We start from the raw sequence: 27,280 nt of genomic DNA on the forward strand, positions 1-27,280 counted from the left end.
TCTTGTGTTGGAGGTCCCAGAGCATTTCTATAATTGCTTCAATTTTAATTATTTTCAGTTTAGATTTGAACTTCAAGTCGTTGAGCTTGTGATAACAAAGTGGGTAATAATCAGAGATTCCCCTTGTACACTTTTATGAAAAACTAAATAATTCACCATGCACATGTGCACGCAGACACATATCTGACCTTTGTACCTGCAGCAGTCTGTGTTGGTGTAATATCAGGACTCAAAACCAGCAAGACAGGCTCATCCTGACACTGCTCTGCTCGCTGACAAGCTGCTGCTTGCAGTCAAGTGCCCGGACAAGTAGAGTTCACTTCAAATTTTGTCCTCCAGACTCCTCCTTCTCCACATAATCTCATCACTGAACGCTTCACTCTAACATCCCCTCTTCCACAGGACTAACACAAGGAAGGACCTGGCTGTGCTGCCCATGTACTTGTGTAACATCCATCTCATTTCCTGGGCTTGTTTTTGTTTAAAGCAACTCTTGGTTGCTCAGCTCACTTTTATGCCACAAAGGCCATCCTTAGAGTCAAGAGTCAACAAAAATCACTTCTTAACCCCTCCCCCCCCACCTAAAAAAAATAGAAATTAAAATGAGATGTCTTTTCTTTGAAAAATTTTTATTGCTTTCTAAAGCTATTATCTGCCTCAAAATTAGTCTTCAAAAATTCCTCATTATGTATACATGAAACAACTACAAAAGACTCAAACTACACTTATTGCCAAGCTAGAAGAAAGGACAAGTCTAGAATGTCCAGAAAAGTAGCTAACCACCTGAATCAAAATTTAATTTCAAATCACTAAGATTAAATACAAAACAGTAGCCCTTTCTTTAAACAAAGTTTCTTTCTGTGGTGTTTAAATTAAGTGATTGACTAAAAAAGTGATGCATCAAAAAAAAAAAAAAAGAAAAAAAAAAGACAAGTGTAGATTATTTCCCTCTTCAGCTTATGAAAAAAGCCAACAACCCCCCTAAATGAAAAGGCAGTATCAGAAAGGGTGAGAATGACTAATTCTCAGACCTTGCAGAATACAAGTGTTGATACAACCAGGTGAGTTGTCTAACCACAGAAAGTACCTCCTGTTGTTAAGAGAGCTGTTTCTTTTCCCCAAGAGGGTATTTTTGATCTGCTTTTTCTCTGTACATTTACCATACTTAAAAATAGACTTTTAAATTACAGATCCTCTTACCTTAATTAAAAATGGACTAATTAAAAGGTACTATAAAATATTTTTTAACGAATGTGTGGAATTAAGCCTTCCATCTAAGGTACATACCACAGAGAAAGGGACAGCAATATGACATCACTTTCAGTAGAAATGTGAGTACAATATAAGATAACATTCCCTAGAAGAACAGGTACAGATTGTAGTTAAGCTCTTGTAAATTAGCCAGAACTACTACTAGGTCAGAACAGCCAATAATAAGAATAATTCTTTCTCTGAGAATACCTCTTTCCTCTCCATAAAATGCTTATAAGTTTAATATTGCTTATATAAGTTAGTGTTTCCTGCTTGCTGATTTGCATTTTGATTAAAACTCAATTACTTTGTCCATCACCTCACTCCAGCTCCCTGCTCTTTCTACCTGTCCCAGAGTAAATATTATGGAACACCAGCATCAACCACTTATGCTTGCTGCAATTGCTTCTCACTGGTCAGCAGCTCACAGCAACTTATTTTGGGTGAGAACATGCATCTGGAGGTAAAAAACATTAGGAAAGACAAAGCTAAAGATGGTAGCTGATGGTTGCAAAAACTGATCTAGACTAACCTCCTAATGGAGAGGAAATTGCCAATACACAGCAATCAGTCCACAATGTTTATAAACATGAGGGCTCATCTTTGGATGTCACAGTCACTGCTGATTATGACTCTCAGTGAATCCTACAGCCCCTGTGCACATATGCCATCTCCCAATGTCCTCTTGATCTCAGTTCTGGAAGCACAATCTCAAAATCTTTGCAGAGAAATAATCCTGATACCTCAAACCTAGCCCACTGCCTCTTAACTCCCCATGTAGCCAGATCTCTCTAGCTAAGAGGCACCACCTTATTCCTGGTGGAAGCTTTGACCTACAGAGGTCAAAGAGGAAAACAAATTATTTACCCACATGTGCTCGGCCAAAGAAAGTCCTCAGTGGGTAGTATGTGCTCAGGGAGGCTGTGCAATGCATAGGTCTGATGTAAATGCTTTGTAGGACCAAGGAGCCTAGGACTGAAAAAGACCTCAAAGTGGATAATTTTAGACCTCATTCTGCCAGATAATAGCATCATACAATCCTATTTGTAAATTGTCTCATCTCTACTTTAAAACAAGCAAAAGGTTGGAGGTTTTTTTGCCTACCCCTCTCTGAAAGTTAGTTCCTTGCCTAGGATTATGAACTTTTTCATAGTCAGCCTATATATATTTATAGCTTAACCATACCAGGGCATTCCTCTGCCACCATTGTCTTTTCAATGAAATACTCTTTTCCCCTCTGACAGTATTTAGAGATAGCAGTGACATCCTTTCTCTCTTTGTTCTGCTAGAGTAAACAAGCCAACAGCTCCCATTCATGCCTAAGTACCATCCCACAAATCTCCTGCACAAATCAGACTGGCAAATAAAAACAATCATTCGTGTTCTCATTCATTCCCACACAGCTGAGCAGCAAATATGTGTTCTAATGCTTGCACATCTCAGTCGTCTTACCCCCAGTGTTAAATGCATTTCAGAAATGGGACTAACATCTAATCTGAGAGTTTGACTATTTTGCAGATGTTTCCCTTTCCATTCATGTCACAGACAACTGCTTCCTCTCAGTGACTCAGACCTGAAAAGGTGATATTATGTATGCATTCAGTTTGTTTCGGGGCTTTTTAAAATGTCATTTTCATGCTGTCAAACAAAGCAATATACAGCACAAAACTGCCCTGCTTGATAGAGTCCAGAAACAGGCACTCTGACACACACACCCCCTCTCTGCCTGGTCTGCAACGACCATGAAATAGTGGGGTTACTGGGAGGAACCAAGGAGAGCATGCAGCAAGCTCACTACTCTGGACTTCAGGAGAGCAGACTTTAGCCTCTTCAGGGATCTGCTTGGTAGTATATAATGAGATAAAACCCTGCAAGGAGCCCAAGAAAGCTGGTAAACATTCAAGGATCCCCTCCTCCAAGTTCAGGGATGATGCATTCCAACAAAGAGGAAGTCAGGCAAAAATTCCAAGAGGTCTGCATGATGAACAAGAAGCTCATGGACAAACTAAAACACAGAAACAAAGCCTACAAAGGGTGGAAACAGGAACAGGTAGCCTGAGAGAAGTACCTAGAAGTTCTCCAAGCAAGCAGGGATCAGATTAGGAAAACTAAAGTCCTGAGAGAATTAAATCTGTCTGGGGACATCAAGGGCAACAAAAAGAAAAAAGCTTCTATAGGTATGGTAGTGATAAAAGGAAGACTAGGGAAAATGTGGAATTTCTTCAGAAGGAAACAAGAGACTTGGTTACCAGAAAGATGGAGAAGGCTGAGGTAGTAGATGACATTTTTGCCTTGGTCCTCACCTGTAAGTGGTCCAGTCACACTGTCCAAGTGACAGAAGGCAAAGGCGGGGACTGGGGGAATGTAGAACTGTTCACTGTAGGAGGCCAGCTTCCCCCACTGACCCCACTGACCAGAGGGATATGACCCACCACAGGATGTTGCACTCATCAATAAAAGCTGGGAGAAAGAAGGAGAAAAAGGGAAGTTCAGAGTTATGTAATTTTTCTTCTTAAGTCACTGTTATGGAAGATGGAGCCAAACTTTTTTAGAGACGGCTGAATATTTTCCTGCCAGTTGTGAACTGTGAATGAATCCCATATTTTGCATTGCTTGTGAACACATCTTTTGCTTCACATATTAAACTGCCTTTATCTCAATCCGTCAGTTTTCACACCTTGAGCCTTCTGATTTTCTCTTCCATCCGACTCAGAGGGAGTGGGCATGAAGCTGTTTAGGGAAAAGCCCCCACTGGAGCTTAACCAGAACATTCACTCAAACCAAGATACTTTTCCCAATCTTTTTTTTTTTTTTCCTTTTTTTTTTTCCTTTTTTGTTTGGGGAAATTTTGGAGAAGTTTTCTAAAACTACCCAAGTTGCCCCTTCCAGTCACAGTCAAAGGTGGTAGTGAGACTCTTTGATTTAATGCTTGTTCACAGTAATTTGCAGATACTCAGTGTACAGCAGTTAATGCTATTGGAGCACAGCTGATGCCAGACAAAACCTGGAAAATCAGAGCAGATTTTACTACATATTGCATGATGTGATAGTATACAAACCAAAGGGAAAAGCCACAGGATACCAAAACCAACTGGGTCGTTATAGTGCTGTCATTTGCATAAGCCTGTGATTAACAGCAAAACTAGTTATTTTAATGTGTTATTTATATCTTGTGTGTATCATTTAACTTACCATGTAAGTGTAGTTTTTTCATTAACATTCCATTGTTAACTCTGCCTCTAATTCACACACACACACAAAAAGAGAAACTCTTCTGTACAGCCCACTAAGAGACTTTTAAAGCTCAAAATAGAGCAACTTCTATTTTGACAGCTGTCCTTTGAATTCCAAACTATAGCCCCTCAGGGGACAGATCATTATGTAATTTTAGTGACAGCCCAATTGTCATTCAGCTAGAAAGAAGGATGTTGTGATCTCAATGGAAAAGAAAAGCGATACTGCCATCTGTAAGCTTATAGACCTTTTTCTTTGGTAATTTGTACCTCTCATGAAGGGTTAGGAGTGGAAATTACTACAAGCTGTTGAGTAAAATGACATCACTTTGCCACCCACAAAATATTATGAGTTTGTCAGCCTAGCAAATGGCACAGCAGCAAGGAAAGAGCAGTCTCATGGCAAGTGAGGGCTCTTCTCTCTGGAGGAAACATACTCTCGTTGTGCTGGCAAGCCACTCTCTCTGTGGGACTCTGACCACTGTGGCCACAAACCCCAGTTTCAATGGTTGCTCTCTCCATTGTCTGCAGGAAAATAATATATAATTGCTGGGAATGCTACTCACTCCATGGTCCTCCAATTTTTATGGTTCAGTCAAATGAAACTGAATTTTGTTTTCAGGCAATTTACTCTCAATTGTAAGTCACTATGTGGCAAAATTAATAAATGGAGAAATTCACGTTTGCAATTAGAAGTTGTCAGGAAGAATAGGATAATATAGATTGAAAATTTCATGGATCATAAAGAAAGAATTTCCTGCTATTAATTCTGCAGCTGCTTTAATGTATTCCTCTTAATGATGGAATACTGGAGGCTATTTTTTTTCCATGGTTGAATTCTCTTCCATTACACTGCACACACCCTCTTAAGTAACCTGCAGCTGCTTTTATCTGCCAGTATGCTGATCCATTGTGATATCTGACACATTACAGAGCCCCTGTGATTTCTCCACATACCCTAAATAAAACCAACCTGAAGCTCAAGAAATGGTGGCTGCAGGCATGAGAAGAATTTTAAAATGCCCTGACATTGAGAAGGTGAGTGAAGATTAGGGGGAAAAAACCAAAAAGCACATCTGTAGACAGACTTACTCACTCATAGCTTTTGGCCAGCTCCACATGCTGTAACGCAAGAAAACTGGTTTTAATTATTTTTTAATCAGCAGTTTCTCCCTGATCTGCCCTGCACTCTTCTGGTGGCTCATAACCAGCATACTCCAATATCCACCCAAAGAAAATTTGGACTCTGATGTTACCCCTTGAAAGCCAGCTGCAATTAAGAGGACCAATAAGAGCAATTTTTTTCCCTTCGTTTTTCTCATTTGAACAGCGACACCACCTCTCTTCAGTAAAGAAGACCCAAAACTGTAAGGACTGGACTGGGAAGGACTGTAATTCTAACTGACAGGGCTGCCATTACTTAATGTTTGTTTAATACTTGCAGTATGTCACATAACCTAATTTGGAAGTTTTGGACCACTAATGAACTTCTTTTCCCTGCAACAGCTGATGTCAAATGCAGTCTTCAGAGAAGCAAAAAGGATGTACAGAGATTAAAAAAAAAAAAAAAAAAAAAAAAAAAAAACCAAAAACCAAAAAAAAAAAACCACCCAACCTTTTAAATGGGATCTAGCTGATTTGGTTGTAAAGAGAAATGCCTTCATTACGTGCACTTCACTCCCTTCAAAGCTGGCTGTTCTTAAGAGCATGAGAGCAGCTGTAAACTGCTCTGGCTGGCAGATCCCACCTGAGCCTGGAGAATGAATCAGGGACCACTGAGCACACACCACACTCAGCACTGCAAAATGTTACCTATCAGGGAGCAACCAGGCTGCAGGGGGAGATCTCAGAAGGGGCTGTCACTACTTACACCTTTTTGCTGATAGATTTACTCATGGCAGGTAAAGCAAAGGTCATCAAAGGTGCAAATATTATAGAAAATGCTAATGTCTTGGTAAGCTGGACACTTTAGCAAAGCCAAATAAAAAGTCTTGTGCTTTAAAATAAGGGATCATACCCTAATCTAGAGAGTAAAGGATGGTGTTCAGGAGGCAAGAGCTTCGCAAGGCACTTGGGAAGCGTTTGGCTACACAGTGGGATGGCCAAAGACAGAACATGGTGGTACCTTTCCCTAGAAACCAAAGAAGGGAAGGGAGAACACTCATGGAAAAAGAAGACAGGAAAACAGAGATGAAACGGGAACTAACAATGTCACAAAATTCTAAAAAAGACAGATCTTCAGACATGACAAAGTCATCAAGCAGGCCAAATGTAGCAGAAAAACCTGCCATCATTGCCCTGAGCACCGAGAGATGTTCATGAGCTCTTTGGAAATGCGTATAACTGTATTTCTGAAGAAAGAGAAAACACAAGAGGATGGCAGATAACGGTGATTAGATATAAAACATTTGGCTAGACCATGATTTAGCCAAATTAGGTCTTTCTAGCTCACCCTGAGGGATCTGTTCAACTCCTGCTTGGTGAGAAAGACATCAAAACATGAAGCAGGTTAAACACAGTCCTCAACAGATTTTTTACTACTACTCCTTTGCAACATGGGAAGAGGGGCTGTGGTAGGATCTTTGGAAGGTTTTTTTGATGCTTTATGATCAGTGCAGTTTCATCAGCTTTTCTGTCATTCTCCTGTGTGTCCAAATTGTTCCTAAGCAGAGACATGATCATGTTCCTAGTGTATTTGGTTTGCTAGAAAAGTATTAGGTATCTATATTTCTGACCTAATCCTTGGGTAAATACCACTAAATCAGTGACCTTAGGCATTCATCTAGGGAGAAATCAATTTTCTGTGCTGATGTTCTCAATGAAAATCTGAGGTACTTCAAGCAGTTTAACAAAACTAAACATGCTGCATTTTCTGTGAGGGCTTAGTCTATGTGATAAAATGCAAACCCTTCCTTGTTTGCCATCTTGCCAAGACACATAGACTATATGTGTGCCTACTGCTAGAAAACATTAAATAAATATATTCCCTTGCTGCAAGCTTGAACACACTTAGTTAAAGCTCTGCATGTAAAAAAATCTAAATATTATAATTACATAGTCACAGCTCTATACATTTTGAACAACTTAGATTTTAAGGAAACTCTTATGCAACCAACCACACAAGGGCAGCTACTCTGAAATTGCACAGTTAACTATTCTTTCTCTTCCCACTTAGACTCTGAAAATGAAGGAAAGACAATCAGCTGTTGATACATAATGCTGAAGTTGTCACTGAGGCACATGGACTCCAACGTGATATCCGATAGGAAAACAGCAGTAGGTTGCAAAGAGGCTGGAGGAGCAGAAGTTACTGAAAACTTAGAACATCCTACTACCAACCTTTGAACAATTTAATCTTTTTTTTTTTTCCTCCATCTGAAGCAAAACAACATTCCATTTGATCAGAAACAAGGAGGTACCAAAAGTAGTCCAGGTACATTCAACCCACATAAACCCACCAAAATTCCTGTATCTGTGAAGCCGTCTTAATGAAAACACTTCACTGGGGAGTACTGCCAGTTCCTCATGCTCTGTTTCAGGTCATAATATTCCTCTCAAAGACAGTAGGTCACCAGCAAAAGCCTCTATAAAGTTTCATTCTCTACAAGCCTTGCAGGTAAATAAAGTGCCTTTTACACCACCTGTTCTTCTACTCAACTTTCTGTTTGAAAAGGGGGGAGGGATGAATCCCTCTCTGTTTTTAAAACATTAAAAACTAATGTATTCTCACATATCACATACTGAACTTGCATTCTATATGCTGATCAATGATTTCATGTACTCAAAACCAGCAATTGCCTCAGGATGTGATTTTCTGTCGCACTAAAGAACTCTCATCCTCTGCAAACAGCAGAACCGAAGCCATAACTACTTGCTTTTCATGTTTACAAAGCACTACGTGGAGTCCCTGATGGCAAACAGATCATATCACTAAGTCAACAACACAATGTAGGCATTTAACAGCCATTCCTGCTGGCATGGGGCACAGGAGGCAACAACAAACCAAGTGCCCTTCTCACACTGGAAAAAAGGAAAGAACCTTTACTCTCATACCAGCAAGACGCTCTACACAGTGGATATATTTTTTATTCAAATTACAAAATTAACTTCAATGAATATTAAATTCTTCAGGAATATTGACTCAGCTTTGAATCACTGTTTCAGTTTTGTACTGTGCTTCAGAAACATTGGGACAGTAACAGGCAAGGGCTAAGCATGTTTTGGATGATAGGGCCGGGAGAGAGAGGAAATCCAGGGTTAACATGAAACACTTGTCCACCTGACAGTTAGACTCTTCATTCAGATATAATGCATTCATTCTATATAAGTTTAAATTAATTTAAATCCATTCTACATAAGTTTAAATGAATTTAAATGAATGTAAATCTGAAATAACTCAAGCGAAGAACAGGGCTGTGTGTCCTGCCTACAGAGTACCCCTGCTTCAAGGTATTGCAGTGAAAACAACTGTAAAGACATTTTTAACATTCACTATTAAGGCTTATGTGCCAAGGAGTGTTTCTACTTAGAGATTCATGTGATGGACTTCCTTTGATTGGAAATATCTACCTGTTCTAGGACCTGAAGAAGCTTTCAGCTAAAAAGGAATCTCAGACTTTGAATTAACCACCTTAAAATGACAGGGCATAAAAAAATCCATGAAACCACTTTTTTCCTCCATGTGTGAATGAGATGGATCTGCACAAATGCTGCCTGGAAAAAACATTTTGACCATAGTATGAGAAGAGAAAGGCATTTTGGCTGTGCCTCAAGGCATGCAGGAGCCATCCATGTGTTTACAGGCTCTGGATCCTGTTTGATACAGAGCAGATCCTCCTTGAGTCAGCAGCACCTGTGATACGAGCATTTGTTTCATCCACTGAGATGTGGTCCTGGCTAAGGTTTCTTTCTCTATTATCTCAGAGTGGAGGCAATCTAGGGTTCTCTTGATAAGACTGTGTACATAAGGCTTGTTTGGACATGGAAGTAATTTTTTAATGGCAGAACCTGCTTTACATTTGATCTTTTATTGGCAGTGTATGACTGACAGGCAGCTGGCTTGAGCCTCCAGCACTCCTGGCAGACAGGCACTGTCTGTGCAAACCTACCTCAGCAGCCATCAGCCAAAGGATCCAAACCAGAAACTCCAGTGCTACCAGGTCTGGAGAGACACAATGAGCTCAACATCTTCCTGATGAGCCACTGTACAGCGACAAGTCTGTACTTTTGCTTGGTTGAAAATAAATTTATACTCAATCCACAAGAGTGCTGTAAGATTGATTCATGAATACTTGCAAATTACTTAGGAAAAGAGATATAAATAGCAAATAAGTTTTATTGAGCACCCCAGCTAGCAAATGCAGGAACAACTTCTAGCATATGGTAAACTTTTGCTTCATTCTTCCTTTAAATTTGTTGTTTCCTGTTCTTTACAGTCACTCAAATTAGAGTGAGGTTACACTTCTTAAACAACTCTACTTGAACATTCCTACTGTGCCGCAAAATATGAAAACATGGATTTTACAATGTGATTATGAGAAATCGTGCAAAAAATAAGCTTTGTAATATCTGCTGTCACTCTTAACATCTCTTGCCACAGAGACACCTGACTTGGGAGCTCTGCAGATAAAGTTCAGGCAGTGGAAGAAGGAAGTGCAGTTCCTTGACAGAGGTCCATAAGTCAACATGTGTCACCGGCTTTATTGCAGTGAGTCATCCCTCCAAGCCTCCGTGTGCTCAGCACCTGACAGTGAAAGGAGACTTCACCATTTCAGGTACTCTAGCACAGCAGCTACTGCTTTTGGACTACAATTACAACAATTACAACTTGTTGGAACCCGAGTCATAAATTTGAGATACATACCCAAGCTTTCACAAAGTTGGAGGGCACATCGACACCAAGGGCTTTGCCTCACTCCCATCTTCAGCGGCTCCTCACTGCCTCCAGCTGCTTAAATCTTCAACAGTTGTAGAAAATGAGACACTGCAGAGAAGGATGTGGGGGTTTACATGCTGCATTTCTCATATGGACATGCCTGAAGTCCCACTGAAACAAATGGACCTGGTTTTAATGTGTAAACTATTAATTTTATGTGGCAATATTGTACAACATTTCATGTTTATAACCATTCTTACAAGGCACCTCTCTGACAGGCCCAGTACCTTAAGACATTGCATTTTCTAACTTTGTCAAAGAAATAGAGAGGGAAATGGGAAAGGAATCAGTTCATAACATATACCAAAATTCTGAAAAAGGCTTTGACAGAATGTCCAACAGCTTCCAGATACCACCTTCTGAACTGAAACCTCCAAACCAAGCTATCACCCCACACATACCTTTCTTTTGATGGGGGCTGTGCCGGTGCTGTGCATGCACCATGTCTCAAACTGTGGGAATGCCCTTGGTGTCCTCTTAATGAAGAAAAAAAAAAAAATCGCTTTTCCATTAATGTATTTAATTATTAATAGGAAGGAATTTTCCATCTCTGAGTAGAAGTATCTGTTGAAAAGTTAAATAATCTTTTAGATCTCTAGGTTTCTGATCTGTTTGGATCCTTTTAGGGGACAGATTCTGCAAAACCTATAGATCTGGATTAAATTAGAATAGTTCTCTCCTTGGCCTGTAGCTGCAGGAAGGGTTATTTGCCTTTGCCACTTTCAAATGCTGTTTCAGAGTAACATCATGTGCTCTTTCTCAGCCAGCACAGTGAGCGTGCTCAGCACTGCTTGTTCCTCAGTCCCAGAAACCTCTACCAGGTGCATTTGGCAGGTGCTAGCAAAATAACCCTACAGGGAGGGGGAAAACCACAAACAGCTGTGTCTGCCCATGTAGAACGTGAGATGGCAGCTGTAGGTGTTACCCAGCTTCTAGAGTCCTTTACTCTGTCAACAATAGAAGGCTTCTACATAGTGCAGCTACCAGCTACAATGTCTTGTGTGCTGTCTTTAAGTTTGTTAACTTTTGTGGTAAGAGAGGGCTTGAAGAAGGACAAGATACCTGCTTAGAGTCCTCTAAGCCAATGTTACTGCTGTGTATGAATAAGAAACTAAAAGAAAAAGCTGAGGGTCCCAATATAATGCTCCCTTCTGATCTCATGAGAAGGTGTTCAGCTTCCTCTCTTCCTACATTTCTCTTGGGAATCAAGTGTAGTTCATGCTCCTCATCCATATTTTGCTACTGATAAGACAAGAAATCTACATCACTTTATAAATTACATAACATCCATTCAAGATGGAGAACTGCATTCCAGCTTCCTCAAATTCTTGTGGAAACCCTTAGAATTCAAATGAAAAGCAGAACTGAATCTTTGGCAAAGTTAAGATTATGCCAAAAAAAGGAAACTTTAGGAGATATTAGATGGGAAGGAAAGGGGAACAGTGAAAACACAACAGGCAAATGGAATCAATAAAACATCATTTTAAAAAAGTAGATTAAAAAAAAGGACATCAAATAACAAACAGACTGCACATTGCTAATGCTTGTATGGCTGATTGCTTAGAAACACATGAAGTAAGGTAACGGGGTGAACACCCCAATATCTTCAGGGGAATGAATACCATTGGGTTTTTAAAGCCATGGTTGTGACTTGTTGACTCTGGGCTAACGCTGGGAACAAAGGGACACTCAGCCCCCACTCACCTGGCTGATGTAAGTAGAGAGCCATGACAACATAAGCAGCTTCTGGCCCCACCACTCCTTCTCCCTGCTCGTCCCTTCCCTCTTCTCCTGGCACAGCTGTGCACACCTTCACCTGACGGAGCCCATCAGGGCACCAATCATGCTCCAAACACCTAGCACAAGGGAAGGGCACCACTGCAACAAGGTGGGGAGCCCTGCTGAGCCCCATCGGGGTTCTGGCAGCTCACGGAGCATCTCTGGCCTTGGCTCTGCAGCCACTGCCTGACAGTGGCTTGCAAGGTGGCTCTCAGTCACTGGCCCAAAGTTCTGGTCTGCCTCGTCATTTAGGTGTCCCAAATGTCCTTGCATGGCATGGCAGTGTCTTCAATCAGGAACAGGGGATTTCATTCATAACACTGTCTGTGTTGATTTCTCCCAAGAGTGGTTGCATTTTGAAAGGAAAATATTTGTTTGTCGATTTCTTATTTTGCCTTGTGATCTAATGTACCTGTTTTTTCTTTCCTTCCTTGTCACCACACTAGTTATTATTTATTTATAGGGCAAGAAAAACTGGATAAATTCTTAGAAAAAATAGATATGGGAAAGGCGTGGTCTCTGGTGCTAAAAGTCTGACTAGATGTGATGGGGTAAAGTGGGAGTGAGAAGGCTGGAGGTTACGATGGGCTCATGGACAAAGATTACAGCATAAGTACATTTTGGATATTCCATTTTTATAATAATATTGTTGATTCACAGAAAATCATTATTTTGCCATCCTGACCTCATACCTCAGAAATCAGTAACTTTCTCATCACTTGGTCTAGTGGTTATGAAAAATTTAATTGCAAACCATCTTCATGCTGTTTTTTCACCTCTGTTGTTTCTGCTGCAAAACAAAAATAATGTTAATAGTTCAGGAAAGCCTAACTTTAGAATTCAAAATACCAGGAAATTTGAAGTTTAAAAATTGATAGCAATTTTTCTGTCCTGTGTTGAAGGAACTAGAGTCCTAAATTAGATATGATGCTTCACAGAAGCCAAATCTGAGATCTGAAGTGAGAAGTAGCATGATCAAACAAATGTAAGCGGAGCTGGAATTGAAAACTTGTTTTGGGGGAGAAGCATATGTCTCTGTGACCCTTGCAAAGAGCATTTTGCTAGCTGAAGAGTAATACATGGTACAATAAAAGCTCAAATCAGAAATTTGGGGGAAATTGTGGAAAAAAACACTCCTCAGAAAAAAAAGTGGAAGGATCTGAATACCATCTAGCTGTATTGACAGGGAAGAGGGAAAAATAACAAAAAATAATCTGTACTAAGCCAGATTGGAAAGACAGTTTCTGACATTGAGTCATATCAAGAAATAAATTTGATTTAGGACATATAAGAGATGCAGAAAAAATTGCACGCTCCAGTTTCTCCTTAATCTGAAGTGGGTTTAGCAGTATGAATGCCAGCTGTCGTGGACAATCCACAACATACCATTTCCCATTTCTGCCCACTCTAAACCCTCAGACTTTCTATATTCTTTTGTTAAATTAAACATATTGAGTAGTATTTAATGAATCATGATAAAATTTGTGTAACAGAACTTTTATCTCCATCAGTGTTCCAGTTACATTCAACATGCTATTTGGTAAAATGAGTCTTTTGTCCAAAAAGCAATGCAAATATCAGCTGCAAAGCTGTAACTTAGAGTTATCATTTTGGTGAAGCCTGCGTTTCTCTGACTAGCTAGCAGAGGGATCTCCTCTCAGAGAGAGCTGTAATGCAGCTCAGATGTTGATATAGTTTTTGTAAGAGAATTTGCCTCAGGTGTGGCTATAATTTTACCCTTGAGCAAAAGAGTCATCCAGATCAAACACAGAAGCATTGATATGAACAGGTGATCACTATTTTGTAGAATAACACTGGAAAGAAACAGGTTGAAATGTCAAATGTGAACTGCTGTGAGCTCGTTTCACATCACCCTTACTACAGGACCTGACTGCTGCTTACATGTGAAAAACACGGCACTTCATCTGAGAAGACCTCAACCAACTCAAGGATGTGTGTGCATTTGTGGACAACATTTACCTCAGGACCTAATTATCTTCAGGGTTTTGTCAGTGTGGCTTTGGCACCTGAAAAAAAAGCTGCATTAGGCTGGTACTAATAGTAGACCACTTAAAATGACTGGCTGGCTCTCCCAGAGTGTTCCAGCAACTGCCTCCTCCTCCTCCACTAGGTAAAGCCTGCAATGCCTGTTGGCTCTGGGTTGCTGCCTGCTGTTTATCTGTGGCATGCAAGCAGAAGTCCCTCTGCTTCCAGAGCTTCAGCCTCTCCCCATGCTGGTGATAAGTTACTCCTCGAGTCCTTTCTGCCAATTGTTCTTGGCAAAAGGACCAGGGAAGACTTTTGTTGTTGCTGGCTGTTATCTCTGCCTCTGACTCCACTTGGCAGAGGTGCAAATCCATCTCTCTGGTGTGGAAACAAGCTGCTGGACTTTGGATGAGTCAACTCATTAATAAACAAAGAGTTACAAAGGAAGCAGGGATCAGTCTTAACAAAATAAATGCTTTGAAAGTTTGGATGCTAAGGTATTTGTCCTCCCCAGCATGACACTCCTTTATCTTGGGCCCCAGCCTTCCTATCAGAAAATGGGGAAGTTCGTAGTTTATCAAATTTTAATCAGCTGAAATGCTGATGTGTTACTTACATAGCATGGAAAGTATTTTCTCTGCTGTTACTAGTGAAAGTGGGTTATTTTTAATTATTAATTCATATCTGTTTCTATACCTTCCCTGCTTTGTGGAATATGCCAGTGCTAACTGGAAGACCTTCCATCACCGACTGCTTACCCTATCTCTCTGAAGAAACCTAAGGAAGCTGCTCTGTGGGAAGCTCAGGACTGAAGTATTAGGTTCCCATTGAATTCTCTTCTTTGCTGAAGTAGAAGTATGTGATCAGATTCAGGAACATGGGACTTGGAGGATGGGGGGTTGCAGCTTTTTGGTGGATGGGGTTGGTGAGGTTTGCTTTGTGTTAGTTTATTTTTTTTCAAGGAGAAGATATTTGGATTTTCTCCTTGTCCATAGCCCACTGCTGACCAGGAAAAATTTCCTTTGGATGGAGCCTTAGCTTTTGTTCAGCAACACCACTGTAGTGGTAAAAAGGAAAGCCTGGCTCAGCTTTCTGATGCTCCTTATGCCACCCCTAAGGACAGCAACCCCTCTTTCCTTGTGCCAGCACTGGGAAAACCTCACAGTTTCCTCATCTGCAATATGTCCACAGCCAGATGCCCTTCTCTCACCTTCAGAAGCCAGTCTTGCTCTCCAGCAGACACTTCAACAGCCAGCCCCTAGTGAAGTCCACAACTATTCCAGTGATATAAAAACAAAGCAAGATAAGTACTTTACACTTCAGAAAAGCTGTAAGCAAAAGGTGCTGTAGGCAACCATGCTGCTAGACTATTAATTCCACATAAAGTAAATATGGACACATAGATAAAAAGCTTATTTACAGCAAACTTAATAAGCAAGAGCAACAAAATACTACAAGTTTGGCATAGACTGCAGTCACCTTGATGTTCAATACCTTTGCATGGTAAATTTATTTGAAAGCTTAGAAAGTAATTCTAATGGCATAGATGTACTTGCTTTATAGGGCAAAAAAAATGGGATCCTTTGTATTTTCCTAGAAGAAGCATGTCCTCTCTCTGCGCCAAGTCAATGTGTCATTTAGTTTCCCCCCAGGGCACCTTTCAAAGCCATGCAGGATCCAATGTCACCCCACCTCCTCCAAGGTATTCCCAACCAACTGCTAGGAATGAATTAACAAAAAAATCTCACATTTTACTGGAAGTATGATGTATCATTTTTCCTTTAACATTCCCGCATCCTATTGCACCTCACTGTTTTCCTGGGTAGATAAACATTCATGTGCATTTCACAAAATTCTTGAAGAAGAGAATGTACATATCTGGTCATATCTTGTTTATTTCCAGTGTTAAACTTGTCAGTGAATTTTGGGCAGAAAGTTGTTTAAGAGTTAGGAAAGGTCACAATGAAATTAGGCCAAGAAAGCCAATGGAAAGTTTCCTAAGCAGAGTCCTTTGATGAAGCGTGGACAATTTTCCCAGAAAGTTCACTGACAAAGCAGTTGGTCAATGGCAACCTACAGTGTGGACAACAAATCAATTGCGTGTTACATGAAAATCCCAATTTCTCTAATCAGTTGTAACAGTCACATAGATTTAATCAATTTTCTCTCTACTCTTGGATAATAAAGGAATATTAATAGATCTATGATTTACTTTGTACTGTTTACTGTATTAAAAACTTCAGACTCTACACCATGCCTCTAAAATTTTCTCCCTACATACACACCTCTCAAAACTTCATTAGATTTTTGCTGTCCTTTTCCCTTCTCAGTCATATTCCTTCTGAAGTGGAGCAGACTGTATTTAATAGTCCAAGTACATACTATATATCAAGGTTTTATATTATTTTATTTTTAGTACTGTTCTTTATTCTTCTCTTAATACTACCTAATTTCCCATGTAAGTCCATGCTTTTGAGCCAACATGGTGTGATGGAAAGATCCTTTCTCTCAGTTCTTCACAGCCACATCTGCGTCCTTTTCTGACCTGGTTTCAATGAATTAAAATCCAGTATATACAAATAGTCAACATTGTTCTCTAAATCACATTACACTGCAATATCAGCTTCATCATCATGTCAGATTGCCTGATCTTTGTTAGCTCCTTCCACATTTCCTTCTCCTCCTTTCTAAATGTGACTGAGTAATTTCTTTGGGGCACGTGTTGATTTTACGATCCCACTGCTTGTGCCTTCCTCCAAATTAAACATTAGAGAGCACCAGCACAAACTTTGGGGGAACTCCACTTAACCTTAATTAAACTCTATGAAAACAACTTGCATCCACCTTTTCCGCTGTAGAGCCTCATACTTTCTACCATAAAGTAAACCAAACTGACCTCTTCATGTTAAAGAAAGAAAAAAAAAGAGGAAAAAAACCCAGAACTGTGCAATCCCTGATATAGACTTGTTGATGAAAAAAGTGGGTAAAAGATAGAAGTTAGAGCTCAGAGGGCATCATTGCTCACTAGGAAGCCAAGTACAAAATAGAAAGGAGAAGAGAGAAATCAGAGGAGTGAATGCGACCCTTGAGGGTGAGTCCCACACCTCTCAAGGAAGCCATACAAACGATGGCCACTCTCTTGGTCAAACCAACACCACCTGGCATGGTTAAAGAAGGGACTGGTCATTGCTGAAACATGCACGTCCTCGAAGACCTCATCTCCTGCAAGTCCAAAGGCAGCTGTTGTACCCATTGCCAAGGGTTTATGGGATGAAAAACCAAGTCATAAAAAAGGAAAAAAAGGAAAAAAAGGAAAAAAGGGGGGGAAGAAATGTGCTAAAACTCTCCAGTCCTCCCAGGTATAATTACAGAAAATAACAACAAATATAAGGTAGCTTTTGGCACTTTTGGTGTTCTGAGGTGTTTACTGTTTTGAGTCTCGACTGCGGTAACGTGTAGGATGCATAAACTGTGGAGCTGGCCAAGCAGAGCGGGCACGCAACCTGCTAATTGGGGAAAGTCTGCCCAAGCATCCGGCCACGGGATGGCAACACAGCAGCCCCCAGAAAGTCAATTTTAATTTTTTAATAATTATCTTAAATGGTGGCTCAACCACCAATCTAAACATTAAATGACTATCCGTTTAATAAGCAAAATCAATGGGTTTTGTTCTGAATATGCATTAGCTTTCATCCCTTCTCTGTTTGTAGCATTTAATAGTAAGGAATATATAAAAATAACATAACTGCCAATGCCTTATCTATGTAGTATTTCTGTCTCTACAGTCTGGGTTTTCTCCTTTTCCTTAGTTACACAGAAGTTACACAGATCCCAGGAGCAAGAAATTATACTCACCACAAAACACAGCTATTCCACCAGCATATTCAGGAACCACCCCCCACAAAAAAAAACCCCAAAAAAGCCCTACAACTCCCCCTGCTACTACACTTGGATGCACAGTAAATTTACCTGTTAGAAAGAAACACAATTTGAGACCTTTTTTTCCCTTTCAATTTTATAGAAAATAAATTTGGAGCCTTCATGACTCAGTTACTTGCACACTAAGAAAAGGTGACAATCCTGTTTTCTGTAGACATTAAAATAACGGCAATAAATTCCACTCTTCTCTAATAAATTCCATGTTTGTTTTTGTTTTTTTTTTTTAATATACAATAGATCGCCTAAGGTTTCCAGACAACATATTCTAAAATATAGTTTGCTTCCAAGCAAGCTGACACTTGAGTCTTCTTATCTAATCTTTAGCTGTTTATTGCTCAGTTAAATTTCTTCTGAACAAAGGGCTTAGCAAAATCCATATAGATATTATGGAATACCAAGACATAATGACTCTTCACTTACTTTACTCAGTTCTCTGGGACTGTTTTTTCTCCCCTCCTTTTTCTTCCTTATGATCCCATATGGAGTGAGGGTCTGATTCTCAGTCCAGGTTTTAGCTAATTGCACAGGGCCGCAAACACTTTTTAGGTAGGTAAACTACATACTTCTAAGTGTGAAAGGTGGCAACCAAGATAATGTTTCACATTGTAAATTATCTGACCTCTCAGTTAAACATCTGTTACTGGCTTAATGGCCACTAATGGTGCTCCAGGAACAGAAATAATTTACTGCCTTTTTCTCCTTTTGTATTACTGCCAACTCAGCAATGGGCTGAAGTAAAGCCAAAGGGACAGCACTGGTGGAAAGCAGAGCATCAAGCCCCATGGCAGTCATAAGTACAAGGCCATGTGAAAAAGGACAGGAGGTGAAGCCTGTAGGGCTCTACCAAAACAATTGTGGAAACTATTAGCTTATCACCTCTTTACTATGAGCAAGAGTAGAGATGGCAAAATGGAAATAAGAAGTTCACCTTCATATGTGCCTGTTTATGCATCCAGGGCTATCAGGTAGGAAAAGAAAGATCTACTTAACAACAAACTAAATTTAACCTCTATTATTTTTTGGTTCATGTAAAAGCCATTGTAACATTTTGGGTAAAAGACAAGGTACTCTTATTACCTACCCTTCACAGGTACTAACAACCAGCTTACTATTCATAAAATGTGGCATGAGCCATGAAACACGTTAAAGTTCTTTGACCTCATTACTCATGAGATGCCTTCAAATTTTAAATGCTTGGAAAAAGCTAATTTTGAGTTGTGATGAACTACTTAAATCTTGATACAGGAAACAGGATCACATCTTCACTATTTCATAAAAGAGAAATAAATAGCTAAGTTGAAAACCTACAAAAATAGATTCAATTTGACAAAGATCTAAATAGCATGGACATGAAAGTTCAGTGGCATGAGAACAGTGATTACATTAATCAGATTTCCTCACCAGAGTTCAAGACCATTATTTGAAAATGAGACTAGTTGCTTCTGTCCTCAAGAAGTCATGCCTGATTACAAAACCCCCGGCTAAATTCTAGCTGCAGCGACGTTTATGTGAATTTTGCTAAAGGCTTCAGCAGGAGCAGGATTTTGTCCTGTTTTCCCTGGCACAAACACAACACAATGGGGAGACATGCAAAGCCCTCTTCTGAGTCCAGGTCTTTCTGGCCAAGCAATCCCTTGTAAATGTTGAATGTGCTTCCAGATGCTGAGTCCAGACCAGCCTCTGCAGCCTCTGCTGGTGTGCTACAAGTGATCTCACACAGCCCTGGAGCTCGTAGAGCTCTGTCAAGCCCTCTCAAAGAAACAAGAAAAGAAAAACAACTCTAAGGAAGTCAATATGATATCTATATATTCTCATTAAACCAGCACTATCTCCCTTCTGAATTAAATGAAATCAATACCTTTTGCTTTTAAGAATATTTTCTTCATACTCCATCCAGATGCAAGAATGAAAGTAAGTTCAGTTAAGGGTTTCTGGTTTAATTCTACTTGATTTTCGATGTGCATTGACTTGCAGTTTCCTTATTATAATTTCACAAATTTAATAGTGCAATGTTCCCTGAGCTGCCTTACTAAGATTCTTGATTTTGGATCCAACACACACTTTTCAGAAGTATTTTTCATTTGCTTGATTATTAAACATGTAAAACAAGCTCTTCAAAGATCAAGAGCATCAACTCTTTTCCCAGGAGCAGTGTTTCATTTTTTTATATGCCAATATAATGTCTATCATTCAGTCCAAATTGCAATCCCCTCTAAGACCTACTCAAACACAAATTAATGAGTAAGCTGAAGATTAACCTGCAAAAGCAATTATTATTATTAAAAGCATTAATAAAACAAAACAAAAAGAAGAGGCATAAAATGAACACAGAAAGCAGATGCAGTCATTGAGTGACAGAAACTGGACCAAGATAATGCTGGTAAAAATGACACTCATTGAGATGCATAAGAAAGAGATAAGAATGCTTTGTCACCACTCATTTTTTTCCCATATGTTTTCCTGGTACAGCACATTTCTGAGACCATGTCACTGGCTTTACTTCATAGAGATAAAATGGGAAAACAATGTCTGTATTGTACCTTCCTATCTCTAAATAAATTTGATTTGATAAAGGTACTTTGCCATCAGGTTCCTCTTCCTTCTATGTGTTATTCATGTGATTGCTAATCAAAGCTCATTAAGAAAGAAGCTTTTGCCTGTCACCGGACAAAGGAGGATGTAAAAGCACTTCATTGTTCCTGCTCTGAAGGAAAACAATTTGCCATAGCCAGACCCCCCCCTCCCAGCAGTGCCAAGCACATGGTAATTTATTACCTCTGGATGTCTGATTCCAAGTGAAGGAAACTGAAATGTCATACCTTCATTCATAACACCGTCTCATGGAATTATTTTTTCCGGATTCCTGGGAAGTTGAAATATTTGAGAAGAATATCAGGAACTGTTGTTTTAGCCTGTTTGGTGAATAGATAATTGCCTTCCAACTCTATTCTTTCAGGAAATGATGTGAGTGTTGCATTGTTCCTAGATGGGGGCAGCAATGTTTTTTAACAAGACACACACATACATATTTTTAAAAGAAACAAAACACAATAAAAACATGCATTCTATGCCACTGGACTGGACCAGACTTTTTGAATCTGGCAGAGATAAGGGGTTGGCCCAGACAACATGTCCACATTTCACATAACTCAGAGCATTCTTTAGAAGGGATGTAAGCAACACTTTTTGTTGAAGTACGAAAAAAAAAAAGGCATTTCAAACAAAACCTTTTATGATGTGAGAGTAAAAAGCTCATTATGTTAAGTGATATCAAGCATGACCAGAAAAGACCCTAGGGAGAAATTACACTTTCTTTATTGGATTCTGTGGGACAAACCAGTCTGGGAACTTGAAAGAAGAAGGAAGGTGCACGTGGAAATCACATCATATATGAAGAATAATTCCTTACCGTGTGAAAATTATTTGGAAATAGTTTTCAGCTAAAGTTTCTCTTCATGGCAGCCTTTTCAAAGGGAGCACACTGAGGCAATGACCTACAGTAGCACTGATACAATGGCTGCTGGATAACCTCCTCACAGAGGTATGTGGTCCTAGTCCAGTTACGTGTCAACAGGCAAAATATAATGAGGACTGAAACTTGTAAGAACAAGGGCTCAGTTTGAGCCTCTTTCTTTATTTTGACTAAAGATAATGGCGAAAATTTAACACAGTTAAACTTCAAAAGAAATAAAAGTTAACACAGTTAAATTTTTACAGTTTTTCAATTTAATTTTTGATTGAAGTAAAATTTGGCCTGGAAAGGGTGTACTACTTCTTCTAAGGGAGAGGGGTTTAAGGACTAAGGGACAGCATTCAGGAACTCTGCTATGACTTTCCATGCTCCAGATTCACCACCACACATTTATCGAGAGCTTGCATCCTCTGAAAACAACATTAGGAAGATTTTTGCATTTAGTGACCATGTGCTGATGGTGACCACCTCAGTGGCAAATACAAACTGTACAACAACCTGGTGTAATGGGCTGCATTGTCCATTTCCCCCTACCTAAACATCTGGCTAAGAAACAAATGTCAATAATTAGACAGCTTTATTACATAATATTCTGTTTCTGGATGTTTTAAAGGAGATTGCATTTGCTGTACCATCTGCAAGTCACAGCTGCAATAAAGTTACAAAACACAATGCATCCTGGCCACCTCAAATTTATTTTTTTTTAGTACATGTGTATATATTTTGAGATTTGGTGTTTCGGATTTTTAAGTCTTTTTGAAACTAGAGATGGTAGCCAATGATTACGCCCGCTTGTCCTGGATACATGGGTACACAAAAAAGTGTTAAAAAAAATGAGAGAAAGGTGCTGTCCTACACTAGGTATCTGTACAGTATTTGTATTCTGTACAAGGTGCCCCAGACAACAAATTAATCACATTGGCTGATAAAATGAGCATCTCAAGACACAAGTATCACAGTCCTGTTAGCTTCAAGTGCTTCTTGATTCCAGAAAATTTTTCAACTCTGGTGATGTATTGCAGGCTGCTTACTGTAAAAAAAGTTTTGAATCCTTAGGACTTTGAGAACTTGATAGTTAACTGTTTCTTAAGATTCCAAAAGCTAATTTGTTGTTTGAAACCAAGCTGCTACCTAGGCATACTACTGTAATTCTACTTTACAATTTTGAACATTCATTGTTTAGTAAATAAATGATGCCCAATTTTCTTTCAAATCAGTACATTGGAAGGATGCACAGAATTTCCTATTTATGTAATTCAGCTTAGAAGGTTTCTAGTTGACATAGTAAATATTGGAATATATTTAGAGCCATCTGGAGAGGGGATTTTCAGGAACCGGAATTTATTTAATGAGGGCTAAAAACATCTGGAAAGGACAAACTTGTATCCATTCATAAAGGACTTCCTATGACTTCAAGCAAACCTGAACTAAATTTCCCAGGCCTAAAGCTACTGAAAAGTGCTGTGCACAGTCTAGAATACGTTGCAGCAAGAGGCATTTTTGCATATCCTATTTTGGGAAAGCACTGACTAGGGACCATCCCACAGGCCTAAATCAAGATGGCAAATTTATTTTACAATCAATTCAAAGACACATAAAAATGCTTATCCAGCTCCTGCAACATTTACAGCAGCAAGAACAAAGGTTTGGGTTTTTTTTTCCCAGATTAAAGAATATTGGGACCATATGTCACGAAATGCTGGATAAATTTATAGAATATGTCCATCTCAAAATGTTAGTAATGAGTACCAAGCAAAAGCCATAAATAGTACTTTGGTTCCCACTAAATTCCATTACATCATAAATGCAATGTCTGATAAAAACCAATAATAATAATAAATATGTATATACTCAAATGAGGGTCTCCTTGTATCCACCCAGTGAGGCATTAATGGAAGACTGAGGAAATGCAAGGTTGTATTTTAAATTACAGTTTTAACATACAGTATTGTCCACCCTTCAGTACAGTTGTCTTGAAAGCTCATCTTGCAAGGGTTGTCTTTTTCTTCACCATCTACAAAATGAGGTTAAATAAAAATCTGAACCAACTATGTTCTGATTTGGCCCAGATAAAGCATGGAAGGTGGCAAACAAACTTAGCTGGATAGTTCTACATGATTTCTATTTAGGAAGTACAAGCCTGAGCCCAGATTTTCAAAGCTACAGCTTTACACCCTAGCAGGACTTCCGCAAGGTTTTCTTCTTTCTAATGCTCACAATTGTCTTGAGTAAATTTGTTCCTACTTTGCTCATTGCTTATACATCAAACCACCAAGGTACTGCAAGCAAAACTGTACGCTCTGCAGAACTGGAAGTTACATGGATGTGGAGTAATGTATTTTACAGGATTTCTTTCAACCCCTAGAAAACTCCCTTTGTTAATTGCTTCAAAATAGACTCTGATGCTTTTTGACTTCTGCCTTCTAAGTGTCTACATTATTTGGATTTTTTGAACAATCTTTGACTATTAAACTATTTATGAAAGTTGTGGTAACCATTAACATCCTACTACAGCTACTGCAATTCCATCTTCCTGCAAATTCTGCTGCACCTTGACACACAGACCAAAAGCTTGGCCAACAGCACTGGGCATACTGCATCTTTAAACACGTTGAGAAGTTCATTGCATCATAAGCAATTAAAATAACTGGCCTGTTTCTAAAATGTGTGGTACAGTAATTTGGTTCAAAAATTTTATTTGCAGAAGAGCCCATTTCCTTTTTATGGTGTAATCTCCTTCAATAAGCTTAAATTTTTGCATCAAATCTTCAGAAAACCTGATCCACTAAAACCAACAGTAGTGTTAGAATGCAGCTCTTGAAAGTTTTAATGTCCAACATTTGAGTCTAATCTGAGACTGTAATAAATTTTAATTAGAATGCAAAAGAACTGCAGACAACATTGTTCACATCAGCACGTTAAATAAATAAAAGTGTCCTGTTCTAATGGAGCAAACGCCACTTGTAGCAGCCACTTGTAAGTAGTGTCACCTTATATTATAAAGTATGCGGTTTCATCCATCAAATGTCTTTTACTTACACAAAACTCTGTGTTACAACAGAACAGCAACATTTATGTTTCATACCTCGTATAAAACCAGGCTTCCCCATGCTCCTTCTCCAGACTACACTGACACCTGCTGGGGAACTGCTGTCAACCTCAGAATCCACACCCTTGAGACTATATTCAGCATTTTTCAACTCAGCAGTGAACTGATTCAATTCACTGCCTGATTATGCCATCTATCTGCTGTATAGTTTGACTTCTGAAAAAAAACCCCACAATTTTTGAGGAAAGATCTAACAAGCCATAAATTATCAGAGAAGATGTAATGATCTACCTTTTCTTTAAAATATAAGTAATTTCTTTAAAATCACCTAGTGTCACCATGAAAAGAAGCAGAGGAAGAACATACAAATCAGCATTCTCCTTCATTCCTTGGAATAAAACAATGTGGAAGGCCTTAGATATAAAACATTCCAAGAACAGCACTTAGGTTCATTGTTAATATAAGACAGTTAAAGAAACCCCAAAGCCTTAAATACCTCTCCAGTTCCTCAATTTGTTATTGCTCCTAAGCAGGGGCAGATTTCATAAAGCAGTTCCAAGGAAGACACCAGCTTCTTGCTATGTGTTCGTTAGAACAGAAAGACTAGGAAAATATTCCAGTGGTTACATGACACCCAACACCACTTTCAGTTCCAAAGAACATTTCAGCAAAATAAGCAGCACTAATATTTAAACAAAAAGTTATACACACAGCCTGGTACGAAAAGGATTGCAAAACTCACCATTCATACTAGAAGTTAACCTAATATTGAGGACTTTTTTCAACTCCTACTGGAATCCAATGCAAACTTCTATCAGGTTTAACAGGGATTAAATAAAGCCTCAAGATTTTTAAAACTATGGAATCCAGTCATGTAAAATTGCAAGTATAATGTAAAACACTTCCTTCATCACCAATGGCATAAAACCAACTATTAAACTATTGATTTTTCTATTTCTCCCAAATAGCTGAGACTATGAATAACAAAATCTGGAATTTTGCAAAGAAAGTTGCACTGTGGAGGACTATTGTGCCCAGACAGACCATAGTCCCACTTTGACAAAAAAAATGCTGAAGATAGGAATATTTATCAGTCAGACATACTGAGATAGTACTGGACACATCAGGTATTGGTTGAGATTTTTTAAACATTTGGACAGAAAAATAGGTTTTCCTACAAATGTTGGCAAGTTGCTTCAAACGTGATTAAACTTTTCCAAGCACCTACAGCATATAATGCAAAAAAAAAAAGTGAAAGTTACTAAATGAAATTATTTCAGGAACAGATATTTTTCATTTAGTCCCCACAACAAATAACATTGACCAAGAGGAAGACACATTTTGAACAAGTGCACTTTCAAATGATCTCCAGCATAAAACATTCTGAAAGAGGAACGCATTTTCTGTGTTAGTACTTAAGAAGCTTTCAAAAAAAATCAGGAGTACACATCCCACTTTTAGGAAATACCACTTTATTTTCCAGTGAATATCCAACTTGTAACACTTGCATAATTGCTTATGAACCTTCAAATTGATGAAATCCTAAAACCTACATGTCCAGTGCACAGTTACTTAGATATCTAAATCTTAATAAAAATTATCAGTGCAAAAATAAAAATTAATTCAGAATGCGGTTAAATGCATTTTGTTAGAAAGATATTTGGGCTTTGAGCACATATACATGAAATAATCTGGTAAGAGAAGCCACTTCCAGTCTGTGCTCCAAACAAAACTATTCCCCACCCAATTCTAAAGACAGGCAAGAACTAATTTTTTCTTTTTAAATGAAAAGTCTGAGCTTAGTTACAACATTCATCATGGGTACACAAGCTGAGAAATATTACAGAAGTCGCTCTCTATTCAGATAGGAGTTGTTCAAAAAAGAGGCTTTCCTATTTTTCATGTGTGGGATCCTTTTGAGACATCTATGTTTTTTCCATTCAGAACAGAGAATTAACAGCATTCCAGCGTGCCCAGTGTTGGCAAATCCTCTTTTCAGTCCAGATACACAATGATGATTGATGAAGCTGTTGGGCCCACGGTAGCAGGCAGAGCACCTTGGCAGGAATTCAGTGTTATTGAAAGAAGTCTCAAATACTTATTCCATCTCCTCCACAAACTTTAATCACACTATCAAAATGCTGCCAGGAATGGAGCCTTGAAACCAAGCCATAAACCTACACAAGCAACCCTTGTTGGTACATTACTGCTGCAATACAGGTAAAGCGTAAATTCTGTTTATTTTTACCTGTTTCCATTCTACATTGGACACCAGCTAAATTATGGAAAGATATTTCCTGCACTAACGGTTAGCTTGTAGCAAATTTCATTATGGTACTATGTCTCATTTTCCTTAGTTCATGAACTGATTGAGTTAACTTCTTCAGTTACACTGCTGGTAACTGCAATTTTGGGATAAAGGAAAGCAGTGCAGGAGCGTATTTCACATACACTGTAAAAGTTGGTAAGTAAGCAGATCAGTACTACAGGCATTTAACCACTAATCTGCTCATTTGTTATGCTGATAAAGAAACAAAAATCTTACCTCAATTGCTTCACAAAGTTCTGACAAACTTATCCTCAGTAAACCAACAGCATGCCAAATATTTAAGCTAAAACTGTACTAGCTACAAAGC

General features: G+C 39.0%; 1 long non-coding RNA gene across 1 annotated transcript; it reads right to left on the reverse strand.

Annotated features, from left to right (window-relative positions):
- Positions 1–10,064: 10,064 nt before the first annotated feature.
- On the reverse strand, positions 10,065–10,948 carry LOC137480864 (uncharacterized). Its single transcript, XR_011003155.1, has 2 exons — positions 10,821–10,948; positions 10,065–10,530 (listed from the first exon to the last, which is right to left on the reverse strand). It is a non-coding gene; the product is annotated as an uncharacterized lncRNA (long non-coding RNA).
- Positions 10,949–27,280: the final 16,332 nt, after the last annotated feature.

Source organism: Anomalospiza imberbis, chromosome 1 (genome assembly GCF_031753505.1).
Source record: "Anomalospiza imberbis isolate Cuckoo-Finch-1a 21T00152 chromosome 1, ASM3175350v1, whole genome shotgun sequence".
Lineage (NCBI taxonomy): Eukaryota > Metazoa > Chordata > Aves > Passeriformes > Viduidae > Anomalospiza > Anomalospiza imberbis.